The following is a 13,905-nucleotide window of genomic DNA, read 5'->3' on the forward strand; positions in this document are numbered from 1 at the left end:
TTCACAACAGCCCCAGCATTTTCCATCAGTGCATGGCGGGGAGTTTGAAAGAGTTCAGCCAGCCCAACCAGATAGTGCAGTATGTGGACGACTTACTCCTGTTCACAGATACAAGGGAGCAGCACGGCCCACTGTTAGCCGAATTGTTGGAACTGTTAGAAAGGAAGGGTTTCAAAGTAAACCCAAAGAAAGCCCAGATCGGCCAGCAGGAAGTTAAATTCCTGGGTCTGGCCATCCGCGCTGGGGAAAGAGCCATAGATAAGGCCAGACGGGAATCTATACAAGATCTGCCGATTCCCAACACAGTAACGGGTGTAAGGTCCTTTTTGGGATTGACCGGGTACTGCAGAGATTTCATCGAGGACTATGCTGCCACAGCGGCCCCGCTACTTCGACTCTTACACAAGGGAGTCGAGTGGTCTTGGGACGAGGGGTGCCAGGCAGCATTCGAGAAGTTGAAAAGAGATCTGCAGACCGCGCCAGCCCTAGGGGCCATAGATGGGGGAGAGGAGTTCTTCCTGGAGGTAGCCGCTAGTGGGGACAGCCTGAGCGCAGTGCTGCTCCAAGAGCGGCACGGCAAGCTAAGACCAGTAGTTTATTCCTCCAGGGTGCTCACGGATGTGGAGAGGAGTTTCTCCAATTGCGAACGGCATCTCCTGGCCACGCATTGGGCTGTGAACAGATCAGTGATCTTCACAGGGACCTCTCCCATTACGCTCCTCACCCATCACACCCCCACGAAGATGCTTCTGGACGGGAGGATTAAGGGTGGGACCGTAAGCAGCGCTCGGATTGCGCGCTGGACCCTCCTCCTTTCCCAGATGGATCTCAAAGTTAAAGGCCTCTGCGCGCCAAGGCTCGCAGCCAATATGGCATATCCCGGGACAGCCCATCAATGTTCCGTAGAAGGGGTATGGGAAGTTAACATAGGTTTACGGGCCGGGATACATCCCACGGGCCGCGAGATCTACGTAGACGGTTCTAGCACTGTAGCTGACGGCAAGCGACTCACAGGGTGTGGAGTTTATGACCCTGCGGCAAACATTGCCCTGGCAATTAAGCTCCCCAGCACTATGAGTGCGCAGCAGGCTGAACTGTCCGCGGTGGCGTACGTGGTTACCCACCCCGAGATTTTCCCAACCCCATACACGATTTGCTCAGACAGCATGTTCACGTGCAATTCGTGTACAGAGTACCTCGCCATCTGGTCCCGACGCGGGTACACCTCCGCGGACGGGCGGCCTTTAACAGTTAAGCCCTTGCTGGAGAAGATCCTAGCAGCTGTGGGGGAGAAAGGAGAGGTGTTCATCCATAAGGTGAAGGCTCACTCCACTACAGAACCCCGCAGTCAGGGCAACCAGCAAGCGGATGCGCTAGCCAGGGAGGGTGCCCGCAACGGCATTCTCTGGGACCCATACGAACCCGGACCCGTGGCGGCGATCCAAGGCAGGGAGGGAATTCCCGGGAACACAGGGGTGACACCGCCCCCAGACCTAAAGACCGTCCAAACCCTGGATCCCGCCCTAAAAGCAGTCCTAAAAGCCATCACAGAGGGCAAACAGGTAGAAGGTCCGTACAGTACGGCAGCCCTCACAGTCAAAGAAGGTATGCTGTTCCGAGAGGAGCAGTGGGTTGTGCCGCAGCAGCACCGAAGGGAATTCCTGCAATTGGCCCACGAGGGTCCAGGAGCGGGACACCCCGGACCTGAGGTCACCTGGCAACGGGTGGAGCAGGCGGGATGGTAGCCGGGACTTCGGGACGATGTCCGCGAGTTCTGCGCAAGCTGTCTTGTGTGTGCTGCTAACAACCCAGACCCCCACAAAAGGAAGGTGCCCATGGGGCACATCAGGAGGGTAGAGGGACCATGGCAGTCGATTCAGGTCGACTACATAGGGCCCCTGCCCGCCGCCCAGGGAGGCTATAAGTACTGCCTTGTCCTGGTAGATGTGTTCACCAAATGGGTAGAAGCCTTCCCGTGCAGAACAGCTACGGCACTGGGTACTGCTAAGATCTTGATTCGGGAAGTGTTCTCACGGTGGGGACTCCCCCGTTTTGTAGAGTCCGACCAAGGGAGTCAGTTCACCGGTCAAGTAATGCAGAACGCCCTCATGCTCTTGGGCATTGAGGGAAAGTGGCACGTAGCATACAATCCCCAGTCATCCGGGATTGTTGAGCGTATGAATCGGACCCTCAAGGAAAAGCTGAGGAAAGAGACAATGGGCTCGCCCCAGAAATGGGCGGAGGTCCTGCCTTTAGTCCTCATGGGGATCCAAGCCAGCCAGTCCAAAAGCACGGGGTATTCCCCGCACGAGTTAATGACTGGAAGGATCATGCGAACACCCACCCATGTGCTAGCCCCGGTGCTCACTGAGGGCCAGCTCCGAGAGGTGAAACGGGACAAATTCGCCCAAACCCTCTTGGAGCGCCTGAGACAGATTTATGGGCAGGCGGCTGGGAACATGGGAAGACAGCACCAGGGAAATAAACTGTTGTTGGAACCTCGGAAACAACAAGAGTGGGTAGTCGGAGACCAGGTCATGGTCCGAAACTACGCCAGGGTAGGGAGTTTTGAACCACTGTACATGGGGCCATACAGCATTGTAGACAAGGCCAGCCCCATGGTTTATGCAGTGAAGACGCCCCGACGTACCAAATGGTTTCACATCAACCAGTGTAAACTGTTTAAACCGGGTACACAAGGGCCACCAAAGGGGACCAGGTCTGAGAACAAAGATCCTCAGCCTGTAACAGAGTCACAGACCACACAGGCTGGAGCAGTAGCCTGCGTGAAGGGAGGGGCCATCCCATTGGAGTGGGAGGTCTCATCTTTTGAATGGGATTTAGGCAGGGGAGAGCCCGAACAGCTCAACCTCGCTTTAGACCCAATCACAGAGGAGGAAGAGTCAGAGGACGGCAGTCCCGCCCTCGACTCAAGCTTGGGGGAGGTAGGGAGTGGGGGTGGAGACTCGTTACCTGTAGGGACAGGTGAGGTGGAGTCGGAAGCCACAGATCCCGACCCCGGGGGGGCGGAGCCTGAGGGAGGGGAGCTGGAGCCGGCAGCTGTGGAGGAACCACAGGCTGTAACGGTAACAGTCACAACCCCCGGTCCATCGGCCCCGGGAGCCCAACCCAAAGCAGCCCCTCGTAGGTCGGCTCGAGCGCCCCAGCCCAGAAAATTTTGGCCAGATTCTCCCCATCCTTCCCAACCATGGCTTAAAGCAGCCCCAGGAAGACATGATCCCCGTTCAGCAGAGACAGGCTGCGGGGGATCAAAGCCAAAGATCAATGCAGCCCCACCGCAGGGTGTGGCACACGACAGACCTCACAGGGATTTGGAAAGCCGCCCCACGGAGGGCGGCGCTGTACATAAGTTAAGTTAGGTAATTATGGTCATAGTTTAAGGAATGTAAAGTATATGGTGTTAAGAGTACAATTTTGAGGTCTGCCCGGTATGTGTGTTTGTTAGGGAGCGGGGTCCAGGAACCCGCGCGTCCAATTAATTTAGGCCAGCACCTATCGGGAGCCCGGCTACATCATTTTGTTGGTTACAGAAACCTGGGATACGATGGAAAGGATTGTCGTCGCGTTCATGGCGATCGGGTGCGGGTGGGCCTACCGAGGCCGCACCAAGGACGTCATCATTTTCGGGTGCTCCGGGGACACGGCCCCCATCGCAACGGATGGGACGGGGGAGCGAGAGGTAGAGGAAACCGCCACCTACTTCCACCAAGGGAGATGGCCAGGTTGGCTGGGAACGAATTCTACGGAATATTCCAGCAATTTCGGTTTTGCCTACCAAGAGACTTCATTAACGTGCCCTCGAGTGAGGATCCTAGCGCCCAGAGTCAGCGTCACCGTGGGAAAGAGGATTTGTCTGGTGTGCAATGGGAACGTACCACCAAGGCGATGGTGGTGGCTACGAAAGCTGGGAAAGGACATGAGAAACTCTACGGTCGAGTGGGAGTGACTGGGTAATAATACCCATCGGACTATTACGGGAACTCACAGACAATTACGTGTGTGTTGGGACAAATGGTGGGAACCAGATGAGGGAATATATGTCTGTATGTGGGGTTCGAGACACGTCTGCCCCAAGGGCGTGTCCATCTTCTTCCAGAGGCAGTGGCAGGATGAAGGGAAGGGGATGAGATGGGATGTTAGCACTCGAGCGTGCGGAGCCCCATACTCCCCTATTCCGGTGAACGCCACTGAACTCATCACCCGCCCACGCAAGCCCCTGCCCACGCTTCCGGTAGCACTAGCCCAGAAAGGAGGGTGCCCAACCACCACCAAGGGACCCGGGAACGGTTTAGTATTGGTACCCACCGGTCAGGTGCTGTACCAAGGGGTACACTACGCGGTGGCCTCAGTGATTTTAAATCTCACTGAGGTAAGATTGCCGGAGTGGTGTCCCAAAGAAACGGAACAATTATACCAGGTCCTGTTAACCCGTATGTTTAGACAATTTTACGAATTTGACTTTGCCGACATCGACAGAGACAAATTATACACCACACCGCCAGAAGTTTTGGATCGAGTCGGGAGGCAAAGAAGGGGTACTGTAAATGACATATTCACTGCTTTTAATACCGGGACATCTGTTGTCAACGCTCTAGATAACGTGGAGCTGCAGACACAGATCAACGGTTTAAAAGCCCAGTTAAGGAACATATTGACAGACGAAAACAAGGTCGTGGGTTCTGAGTTGCATGAGGACCAGGCCATGACACTACACTTTAAGGACATAATTGCTGAGCTGGAGAAACACGCGAGAACGGTAAATGCACTCATTAAGGAGGATCGGAATGCGTCCGATCAAGCTGCGCAAAACGAGGCCTGTGTGCTGTACGGGGCGTGGTTACTGGGCGAGGGCCGCAGTAATCTTGAGGATTTAAAACAGGGTTTGGTCCCGTCCTGGATCAGCAACAAGCACTTGCAAGCGCTCCACCCTTTTGAGAATGCATTAAGCCCGTGCCAGCTCAGGCTAGCCGCAGAAGCATACCCAGTTCCAGTGGACTGCGGACATTCGAATCACACTATTATGGGAATAGTAGTAAGAATGCCGGTGTTGGGTCCCGCAGCAAAGCCCGCCCCGGTATACAGAGTAGAGAACATTGGAGTCATTCAGGGGGGCGCACACATTCGTTACGCAGTGGTCCCGCCTTACGTCATCAGATGGGAGCGTACGATGACAGGCACCGACCTCTCGGGATGTCGGAGCCGGGGAGCACACATCATCCTGTGTCCCCAGCACTTGAATGCCTTTTTGAAACCACAGTGCGGGTTCAGAACCGCTAGCGCGAAGCCGGTGAATTGCACCATGGAGGCAATGGCAGAGGACCATGTGCCCCCACAGGTAGCATATATCGGGGGTGGGACATACTGCGTCACCACTGCAGCGCCTCAGTACCGATATGGACAACACAAGTGGTGTTCGGTCGGTGATAGCAGTTTCTGTTTCAAACCCAGGGCCGAGGTTCAAGTGGCACAACAACGAATTGTTCCCATTCCTGCGCCCTCCACCGTACACATCACTATCAAAGAGAATTTCACAGACTTACAACGATTTGTCGCGCATTTTGGTTATGTCATTCCCCCTCTTCCCGAACACCTCACCAAGATTTTAAAAGCCGTTATAATTTCGCAGAAACATTTCTACACACTGGAGCAGAAGACTTTAGAGATAGGAAAAGACATATTGGACATAACCATCCCACCATGGTGGGACTTGTTCACCAACATAGAGGTCCCCGCCTGGATTAGAATAGCATCCCATATCCTAGTAGTATGTCAGGTTTTGATTGTGATATTTTTGCTCTTCGTGCATTGCAAAAGAGGCAAACGCCTCCAGAGGCACGAGAACACAGGAGAATGGAGAGAACGCTATGTGCGAATGGGGGAAGCAGATACCCCACTCTAAGCTGCTAGTATAAGATTAAGCGTCCCTCCATTTAAAAAAAATTTTGTGATTGTTTTGGGTTATAAGGAAATAAGTATTGTTATGTTATTAGTTGTTCTTAAGTTTTTTTGGATTAATAAAAGATGCATGCAGATGGTGCCAGGGGGTATCAACCCCCGCACATCTGACAAGTGAATGTGTTATAGTTTAAAATACGCTGTCTATGATTGTCCAAATGTACAAAAGGTAATTTTCGTTTTCTGCGGAAATGGGAACTGCATGTGTCGTGAGGGTCATAGATAGCTAAGTGCCAGGAATGTTTGGATGTGGGGAATCAGGGAAAATTTGCTCATCAAGGATTATTGATACTTTAAGCAAGCTATCAGTATCACAGGGGGGCCTGTAAGATTTGCAATTTTCAGCAAAAATCACGCAAGAAAACTGGATAAAATAAGACTGTTTATTGACCAAAGTAAGCTTGCACAGAAAAACTTTTGATAAAAGGGCATACAAAATGGCCGCCAGGCCCCGTGATCAGTTTATGAACCATTTTATTTCTGTTACTGCAAGCCAGACAGGCTTGTGGATTGAAGACAGTGAGCCCGCGAAAGCCAGTATCTGGGAACCGAAACTCAGAGCAACAGCATACATATTCAATGGATTATAAGTACAGGATGGGGCCCATCAAGATATGGGCGGACAATGTAAAAACACTTATACCCATTTATCGTACAAAGGAAAAACCGTTTAGCAGCCATCAAGGAAAATGTCCGGACCGATCAATATGCGAACCGAGCCGCGGTGACAATGCAAAGGACATTAACAGACATTATCGGCCAGGAAGGCCAGTTCAAGTTATCACCGGCTCCGTTACAAGACAAAGCGCCCCTGCAGAGATTTCTGCCCGCCAAAATTAATACAAAGACAGGACTATGATTTGGCGGGAGATAAGACTGTCCCAAAAGAGTATAACTATGGATTGAAAGTCCATCTAAGTTACTTCTTCACTGCTACGGCTTCTTGTTGGGCGACTTCAGGCTTCCATTTTCTTCAAGAACTTTCTTCTACGAGGAACGAACGAAGGGCGGACGGTGCCCGGATCGGCGCCTCTTCCACTTCGGCAGATCGATGAAAACGTTTTCGTCTTTTTAAAGACGGACGGTTTCGGAAAAAGGACAACGTGGCCGGTGTTCAGCCAAACAAGGCTCGGCCACGACGAGAAGACGACAAGGGTGGCCCGGGTACTGGGGTCGGGAGATCATCGACGACCCAGGCCGACGGAGAAGAAACCCTCTGGAGAACCGGCGATCGATGCCACAAGATTCTCCCATGTGCATAACCTGCATCTAGGTCTACTCCATGAACCAAAATCCACGATTGTGGATCTCAACCTTGACGAGCGCTCATCGAGGCTGGGTCTACCCCACCGCCTCGAGGGAGGAGAGAATATCGACTGCGCCAGAAGCTTCCAATCCACGTGACGACGGGAAGCGGTGTCAAAAAGTCTGCAAACCCCTTTTCGCGATTTCGAGAGTGGTGAGCATGATCCCAAGTTCCCCAGGTCGAAACTTAGTTTAGGTATAGGGGAGGGAGTTAAGGGAAATCGTAATGTGTTTCCCCTTTTACGATGTGCCGTGTGTTCCCCATTTCCATAGAGTCAAGTTCATAAATTTGTGCATGATTGTAGTTACTTTAATCTGTGCCTATGACATGTATTTTGTAATGCTTCAAACTGTTCAAAAATAAAAGCATCCATTTCGTGCTATTCAGCCTGGTCTATTGAGTCCTCTTCTCTGCACTACTGCTCTCTGCATCTAAGTCCAAGGTCTAGAACCGTAGGGGGGGTGGGTCGAACCACTCAAGGGTAATTCTTGCACGAAGCCTGGCAGGGGGCCAGAACGGGCAAGAGAGCAGAAAAAACCCCTACAGAAATGGCGACCGCGGCAGGACCTTGGCAGCAGGAAAGTAGTGTGTTAGATCAAGATCTGAATAAACGAAATGTGATGGATGAAAGAATATCAGATTATGTTTTCGGAAAAGTCAACCTCACAAAACAATGGATATCTGATCTACTAAGGGATAGGCGCCCGCTAGACGCAGCCATCAAGTGGACAGCGGGTAGAGAGCATAAGAAATCTGTAGAAAAGGCGGTCTGGCTGATGTGCTACAAGAAGCAAGTCCAGCTTTTGGACCAGGTAGTTGCAGCACAGACAGTCCAGATCAACGGCTTGCTTAAAGACGTAGAGGAAAAGGTTGCGGGAGGTCAAAAACTGATTGAATCGCTTGACGCGCTGAATCAGGAACGCCGCTCTGTAATTCGCTGCCACGAAACCCGGGTAGAATATTTAAAATGTCAGGTCGTTGAGGCCAAGGCCAGTGAAGGTAGAATGAGAGAGAGGTGTTTCCGTCTAGCCAAACAAGTAGATGCCCAAGAGGAAAAGCTCCTGGGAGCCAGGGCAGCATATAAGATGGCCATGGAGGATAGATCTGAGAACACCGACCACAGCGCTTGCCGCCGGGAGCTAGAGGACCTGAGAAAGGCCCTAGCGAAGGCAAACGGGTTGGTGTGTCTCATAAATCCACCAGCGAGTCAGCTGTTGCTAGCCAAGGAATCCAAAAGACCGATTCCACAAGAGGCAGTTGGGGTACCAACCCCCGAACCTTCTGCGCCTCCTGCCTATGAGGAGACTTGGACTCCGGGACAGGAGACGGAGACGGTAGAGGAAGAGAGCCCTGAGGTAGAGCAACCCCAGACAGTAGAGTCGGGGCCGGCGCCAATGTGTCCAACGAGACACCGGAGGATCGGTCCAAATGAAGAAAATGGCGATGACGGACCCCTTGAGAGTCAGATCATAATGCCTCATAGCGCACGACAGCTAAGAGAGATGATAAGTCACATCCCAAAACTCTCCGAGTCAGGAGATCCCTCCGTGCATTTCAGGGACGTGGAGCAGACCGCAGCAGTCAATGACTGCGACGGGGTTGAACAGTCTAAAATGCTGCTGTTCTCCCTGGACAGTTCGCTCCTCCAGTGTCTCCCTGACGAGAGCAAGAGAGGGCACAGGGACTATGAGTTGCTACGGGATGAGATTCTGGAGATCATGGGAGAGGGGGACGGAACTCCGTTCCTCCGTTTAGAAAAGACAGTGCAGCTAGAGGGAGAACCCCCACGGGTTTTCGCCGACAGGTTGTGGCCAGTGTATCGGCGCAGCTGCCCGGGCGGGCCGGCCCGGGCCGGGCTGGATGGCGAACAAAGGGCTCACTGGCTTCGGTGCCTGGTAGCAGGTTGCCTGCCAGTAGTGAAGGAACAGGCCAAAGCATGGTTTGACCCCACTAACGCCCGCTCCACGGAGGAAGTAGTACTAGATCAGCTCACGATCAGTTATAGAAACAACAAGGGCAAGAAAACGCCTGTTGTGAAAGGAAAGGTGCATGAGGTGAGACCCGCAGCCTCTGCTAAAAAGGAATGGCGTCAGGAGGGAAATCGCCATCCCCAAGCAAATAGCAGTTGTTACGGGTGTGGGAAGGAGGGTCATTGGCGCAAGGACTGTAGGAATCCTTGGAAGGATAAGAGGGAGAGAGCGTTCGCCGCAGCCCAAGATCAAGCCCAAGCCCGAGTCGCCAACGGCCCGAGAGTTTACCCAACACCAGCACAACCACAAGTGCAGGCCGCTGCCCCAACACCAGTCCAGAACCCAACCGTAGCCTCTGCCCCGAATAAAGGGGGTGGTGCGGTTGTGGACCCCGCTGCGATCGAGTCAGTCTTGGAGACTATGCGGTCTCTGATGACCTGGCAGGGGAAGGTAGCGGTTGCTAACAGCCCTATCGCCCCCGAGACCCCAGCCGAAACACCTAAATGACTGACGCCCGCGCAGCCCATCTACTTGTGTCCGCTCCGCTATGACGCTTGGAGAAGACCTGTGGTGGAGATGGAGGTGGAGAAACAAAGGGGTAGTTACCTGTTGGATACGGGAGCTTCGTGTACCGTGATCCACACGGACAAACCTTTTGCCTCACCTCTGTCCGCCCAGGCTCCATATTTAGTAGCGGGTTTCACAGGTAGAGAACAGGCTGGCGCGTACTCCCTCCCGCTCTCCATTCAGTTGGGAGCGCTCCACACCACATGGACGTGCATCCTATTGAAGTGGAATGAGGGGGGGGGGAAAGGCATCCTCGGGGCTGATTTCTTGGTGGAACACGGGATCCTCGTGGACCTGAGAAATCACTGTCTCTGGGGAGCTGAGGGCGGTTTAGGTAAGGTAGTCGTAATCCCGGGGAAGGAAGAAAAGGGGGCCCTGTGCACTATGAAGCCGTCAGGAGGTTACGATCTCGAGCTCATGATAACAAACGTCCCAACGGACTTGCAGGCGCGTGTGTCAGAAAATCTGACCGCGTTCGCCACCCACAAGCACGACTGCGGGAGAGTCACTGGGTTCGAAGTCAGCGTAGACGGGGACCCCATGATCCGACCCCAAAAGCAGTATAATTTCCCCAAGGAGGCAGAACCCGACATGGAGACAGCAATATCTTCATTGGTACAGCAGGGCGTGTTGAGGACGATAGCCACCCACGTGAACTCCCCATTATGGCCGGTAAAGAAACCGGACAATTCGTGGAGAGCCACGGTGGACTACAGAGTCCTCAATAGTAATATCCCAGCCTGCGCGCCCACGGTAGCAGCAGTTGCAGACTTAATAGGGAGTATTCCAGCATCGGCGACCACATTCACGGTGCTGGACATCTCGAACGGTTTTTGGTCCATTCCGCTGCGGCGGGAGGACCAGTACAAGTTTGCCTTTACTTTCAAAGGGCAACAGTACACTTGGAACTGCTTACCACAGGGTTTTCACAACAGCCCCAGCATTTTCCATCAGTGCATGGCGGGGAGTTTGAAAGAGTTCAGCCAGCCCAACCAGATAGTGCAGTATGTGGACGACTTACTCCTGTTCACAGATACAAGGGAGCAGCACGGCCCACTGTTAGCCGAATTGTTGGAACTGTTAGAAAGGAAGGGTTTCAAAGTAAACCCAAAGAAAGCCCAGATCGGCCAGCAGGAAGTTAAATTCCTGGGTCTGGCCATCCGCGCTGGGGAAAGAGCCATAGATAAGGCCAGACGGGAATCTATACAAGATCTGCCGATTCCCAACACAGTAACGGGTGTAAGGTCCTTTTTGGGATTGACCGGGTACTGCAGAGATTTCATCGAGGACTATGCTGCCACAGCGGCCCCGCTACTTCGACTCTTACACAAGGGAGTCGAGTGGTCTTGGGACGAGGGGTGCCAGGCAGCATTCGAGAAGTTGAAAAGAGATCTGCAGACCGCGCCAGCCCTAGGGGCCATAGATGGGGGAGAGGAGTTCTTCCTGGAGGTAGCCGCTAGTGGGGACAGCCTGAGCGCAGTGCTGCTCCAAGAGCGGCACGGCAAGCTAAGACCAGTAGTTTATTCCTCCAGGGTGCTCACGGATGTGGAGAGGAGTTTCTCCAATTGCGAACGGCATCTCCTGGCCACGCATTGGGCTGTGAACAGATCAGTGATCTTCACAGGGACCTCTCCCATTACGCTCCTCACCCATCACACCCCCACGAAGATGCTTCTGGACGGGAGGATTAAGGGTGGGACCGTAAGCAGCGCTCGGATTGCGCGCTGGACCCTCCTCCTTTCCCAGATGGATCTCAAAGTTAAAGGCCTCTGCGCGCCAAGGCTCGCAGCCAATATGGCATATCCCGGGACAGCCCATCAATGTTCCGTAGAAGGGGTATGGGAAGTTAACATAGGTTTACGGGCCGGGATACATCCCACGGGCCGCGAGATCTACGTAGACGGTTCTAGCACTGTAGCTGACGGCAAGCGACTCACAGGGTGTGGAGTTTATGACCCTGCGGCAAACATTGCCCTGGCAATTAAGCTCCCCAGCACTATGAGTGCGCAGCAGGCTGAACTGTCCGCGGTGGCGTACGTGGTTACCCACCCCGAGATTTTCCCAACCCCATACACGATTTGCTCAGACAGCATGTTCACGTGCAATTCGTGTACAGAGTACCTCGCCATCTGGTCCCGACGCGGGTACACCTCCGCAGACGGGCGGCCTTTAACAGTTAAGCCCTTGCTGGAGAAGATCCTAGCAGCTGTGGGGGAGAAAGGAGAGGTGTTCATCCATAAGGTGAAGGCTCACTCCACTACAGAACCCCGCAGTCAGGGCAACCAGCAAGCGGATGCGCTAGCCAGGGAGGGTGCCCGCAACGGCATTCTCTGGGACCCATACGAACCCGGACCCGTGGCGGCGATCCAAGGCAGGGAGGGAATTCCCGGGAACACAGGGGTGACACCGCCCCCAGACCTAAAGACCGTCCAAACCCTGGATCCCGCCCTAAAAGCAGTCCTAAAAGCCATCACAGAGGGCAAACAGGTAGAAGGTCCGTACAGTACGGCAGCCCTCACAGTCAAAGAAGGTATGCTGTTCCGAGAGGAGCAGTGGGTTGTGCCGCAGCAGCACCGAAGGGAATTCCTGCAATTGGCCCACGAGGGTCCAGGAGCGGGACACCCCGGACCTGAGGTCACCTGGCAACGGGTGGAGCAGGCGGGATGGTAGCCGGGACTTCGGGACGATGTCCGCGAGTTCTGCGCAAGCTGTCTTGTGTGTGCTGCTAACAACCCAGACCCCCACAAAAGGAAGGTGCCCATGGGGCACATCAGGAGGGTAGAGGGACCATGGCAGTCGATTCAGGTCGACTACATAGGGCCCCTGCCCGCCGCCCAGGGAGGCTATAAGTACTGCCTTGTCCTGGTAGATGTGTTCACCAAATGGGTAGAAGCCTTCCCGTGCAGAACAGCTACGGCACTGGGTACTGCTAAGATCTTGATTCGGGAAGTGTTCTCACGGTGGGGACTCCCCCGTTTTGTAGAGTCCGACCAAGGGAGTCAGTTCACCGGTCAAGTAATGCAGAACGCCCTCATGCTCTTGGGCATTGAGGGAAAGTGGCACGTAGCATACAATCCCCAGTCATCCGGGATTGTTGAGCGTATGAATCGGACCCTCAAGGAAAAGCTGAGGAAAGAGACAATGGGCTCGCCCCAGAAATGGGCGGAGGTCCTGCCTTTAGTCCTCATGGGGATCCAAGCCAGCCAGTCCAAAAGCACGGGGTATTCCCCGCACGAGTTAATGACTGGAAGGATCATGCGAACACCCACCCATGTGCTAGCCCCGGTGCTCACTGAGGGCCAGCTCCGAGAGGTGAAACGGGACAAATTCGCCCAAACCCTCTTGGAGCGCCTGAGACAGATTTATGGGCAGGCGGCTGGGAACATGGGAAGACAGCACCAGGGAAATAAACTGTTGTTGGAACCTCGGAAACAACAAGAGTGGGTAGTCGGAGACCAGGTCATGGTCCGAAACTACGCCAGGGTAGGGAGTTTTGAACCACTGTACATGGGGCCATACAGCATTGTAGACAAGGCCAGCCCCATGGTTTATGCAGTGAAGACGCCCCGACGTACCAAATGGTTTCACATCAACCAGTGTAAACTGTTTAAACCGGGTACACAAGGGCCACCAAAGGGGACCAGGTCTGAGAACAAAGATCCTCAGCCTGTAACAGAGTCACAGACCACACAGGCTGGAGCAGTAGCCTGCGTGAAGGGAGGGGCCATCCCATTGGAGTGGGAGGTCTCATCTTTTGAATGGGATTTAGGCAGGGGAGAGCCCGAACAGCTCAACCTCGCTTTAGACCCAATCACAGAGGAGGAAGAGTCAGAGGACGGCAGTCCCGCCCTCGACTCAAGCTTGGGGGAGGTAGGGAGTGGGGGTGGAGACTCGTTACCTGTAGGGACAGGTGAGGTGGAGTCGGAAGCCACAGATCCCGACCCCGGGGGGGCGGAGCCTGAGGGAGGGGAGCTGGAGCCGGCAGCTGTGGAGGAACCACAGGCTGTAACGGTAACAGTCACAACCCCCGGTCCATCGGCCCCGGGAGCCCAACCCAAAGCAGCCCCTCGTAGGTCGGCTCGAGCG

Source organism: Somniosus microcephalus, chromosome 24 (assembly GCF_052327205.1).
Source record: "Somniosus microcephalus isolate GS21.2 chromosome 24, FLI_Smic_1.0, whole genome shotgun sequence".
NCBI classification, from domain to species: domain Eukaryota; kingdom Metazoa; phylum Chordata; class Chondrichthyes; order Squaliformes; family Somniosidae; genus Somniosus; species Somniosus microcephalus.